Genomic DNA, 3,198 nt, shown 5'->3' on the forward strand with positions numbered 1-3,198 from the left:
TTGCACACTAAAATCCATCTCTAACAACCACCTCATCTTTCTTTGTTTAACTTGATGTAAATATATGCTCCAACTATGATATTATTAAATATCTAATATCTTTATTCATGCATTTTTATCCCAAACATTTCATATTGTATACTTAGTGAGGGTGAATTCACCCTTTGTTACCTCAAATCACAGCCTTTGACATTCCATTGTTGTCTACCACATGCAAACATGCAGGAAAAGTATTTCTCCAAATAAAAGTCAACAAAAAGGAAATATACTCTTAAATAGCTATATTTTAAAACCTTTGTTATATTCTGTCTCTAAGGCTGAGAACATAAACTTAAAACTGAACATAAAAAAAAATAATAATTTTTACCGTAAAAACCCTAGGACATAAATTCTCAACAAGAGCTTGCTTTTTATGAGTTACTGTTCTTTATCACATGCATCTTTATGTATAGAAACTCTTACTTTAATTTGAATTGTATTTACATGCAGCCTTATAAACATGTGCAGTAGCAGCCTAAACTTATTAATGTAATCCATACAAAAGATTGTAAACTTATTAAAGTATTTTCTCTCCAAACTGCCATGTGTTCTGCAAGCAATCAGCATCTCAGAGGTCATTGGAAGAGACACCTTAAAGCCAGACTTCAACAAGGGAGAAGGAGTGTTCATTCATATACCGGTGTCTTGTTTTTTTTTAAGCTTTTACATCTTTGTAAAAGCAATTCAATTAGCATTTTATAACATGAAAAATAATAATAATAATAATAAAAACTGAAAACTTTGGGGTTCTTTATGTCTTCTAAGTGTAGACATCATGCATTTTTATCAGTTTGTGCAGGACATGAAATTGTTTAAGATTGGAGTAAATATTATGTAAACTTTGAAATTGAGAAGACTTTTTTTGTCTTTGGGAGGGGGTGAATTGAGCTTTAAAGCTATTAGCATTATAACAACTTTCAAATCACTGAAAGTAGTGAATGGCTGTGGTAAATGGATAAAAAATTGGAGAGGTTGCATTGTTAACTCAACACGGTTGGTGGTCTAATGTGTAAGTTTGTGCACTTAAACTTTGTGACAACTTCTTACAGGCCTTTTTAAAAATTTTATTATAAAAAAAACTACCCTTAATCATTAAAAATATGTCCTGTATAAAGCTGCATCTTCAGATCAGGTGGCTAGATACAAAAAACGATTCCAGAATAAATTAACAGCACAAATGTTGTCTTTAGGACATGTGAGATGATTTTTCTTCTGCTTCTATGCACATTTATATATACAGCTATGATTTTAAAGGGATTTTAATAAAAACATTTGATAATGCGATTCAACACTATGCTCTAAAAGGCTAGAAGTGTTTAATTCAAATAAAAAAAACCTAAAAAGAAAACCCCTTTGCATGTATGCTGCAACAGATGGACTTGTCTTAGATTATTATTATCCCCCCCCAAAAAAAAAAAAAAAAATAAAAACATAACCCCAGCTTTGGATATTTTCCGCTGCCTCCATGTGGCTTTTCTTATAAGTGAGTGTCTTGTTGCAGCCGCTTCAGTCTGACAGTAAGCTGTCTCTTCGACAGACTGATGAACATCTCCTGGTTAGTCACGCTCTGTTACTCAGATTTCAGAGCAAAACAGGAGGTTCATGACAGATTGGAGACAAAAACATCAGTGAGTGTGTCTGGGAAGGAAGAGGAGAGGATGGAAAGCTGTGGTCAGTTGCTTTAATTTCATCTATTGGAGAACAGCCATAAGCAGAGACGTCAGCAAGGAAAAAGGGAACAAGACAATATATTTTCAGATTACCAACTGTGACTTTATACATCTGAAAAAGTGCTTTGATCTGAAAGATTTATTCCAGGGCAGATTGTATTAGTCAAAGCTTAGTGACTAAACATCACCCAAGGAAAAAAAAAAAAAAAGTGTATTCCAAATCCTCAAGAAAGTTTTCTGCCATCAGGGGATGCTTAAAATATCTTTGTAAGTGCCCCCACCCCTCCCAAAGGCAGACAGAATTTGTGTTAAAAAGTGATGTAAAATGCCATGTTTCTCTGCAGAGCCCTGCACCCCTGTCTGTGGCTGCTTAGACTGAACAGTGCTGACCACTGAATGTTCTGGAGAACGAAGACAGGGATGAGTGGAGAAAAGGCTTCTGAAGAAAATCTTGTCTGGAGTCATAAAAAGCCTTATCTGTAGAACAAGAAGTGACAGATCAGACTGAGTATTGGCTAATTTTCTCATTAGTTTACATAAATGTGACCTGACAAAAATACAAAAAGATCTCCTGACATCAGAATCCTCATTTCCACTGTTCTATATTTATTTGCCTATCTTGTTCTTCAGAACAGTCAGCAGCAGTTATAGGCCCTGCCTCAATGAATGAAATGATTCAGTAAATCTAAATTCTATGCACTATTGTGAAATAAAAGTTTGTCATTTTGTTACTTGTTCACCAATACTTGAAAAGGTTTAAAATTTCTGCAATAGTCATTAAGCTGGTTAGCTTATTTTAAAGTCTGAAGCAAAGGATATGCAAAATTTGCTAATTACATATCAGAATTACTATAGAATTTACCTGTAAACATCAATCTGTTTAAGAGGAGACTTTCCTTTTTTTGGGAGACAGTACAAAAATATGCTTTGTTTGGTCATTTTTTTAATGTACACTGCTGCAGCTATGCTGCGTAAAACATTCATATAAAACAGGAAAGCTTCTCCTACATTGTAATTCCCCCTGTCCTACTCCCAAAACTTTGCTTTTCTGGGCTATGGCATTGAGGAAAACACCAGATATATGTGGCTTTATACAAACTGAGACCTCAGTTTAAGCCACTGCACAACATTTTGCCAAATGTCAAGCTTGTCTGAAACACATTTGTAAAGCAACATAAATAATTTATTTTTACCTTGTACTAGTTCTCCAAAAAATTAAAAAAAAACAGAAATATCTGTAGCTGATTTGCGAGCAGATGGCGTTGACCATTCACAAATTGCTGTGACCTTAAAGGAATAGTACACCCAAAACATGATTAGCCTTCATTTTCTACTCACCCCCATGCTGAACAACACTCTGGAGTACTTTTTTGATATCTCAAATGCATCTGGAGATCTGGGAGGCTTCTTGCTGTCTGCTGACATTCAAATAATGGAGGTCTATGGCGCCCGAGGAAATCCTATACACTACTGTTTATGCTCTAAAAAC

The 3,198-nt window shown here is 34.6% G+C and overlaps 1 protein-coding gene across 1 annotated transcript in view; it reads right to left on the reverse strand.

Annotated features, from left to right (window-relative positions):
- LOC107090284 (glutamate receptor 1-like) overlaps positions 1–3,198 on the reverse strand; it is a 112,105-nt gene that overhangs the window by 9,938 nt on the left and 98,969 nt on the right. The window lies entirely within an intron of this gene.

Source organism: Cyprinodon variegatus, unplaced genomic scaffold (genome assembly GCF_000732505.1).
Source record: "Cyprinodon variegatus isolate N-32 unplaced genomic scaffold, C_variegatus-1.0 Scaffold288, whole genome shotgun sequence".
NCBI classification, from domain to species: Eukaryota; Metazoa; Chordata; class Actinopteri; order Cyprinodontiformes; family Cyprinodontidae; genus Cyprinodon; species Cyprinodon variegatus.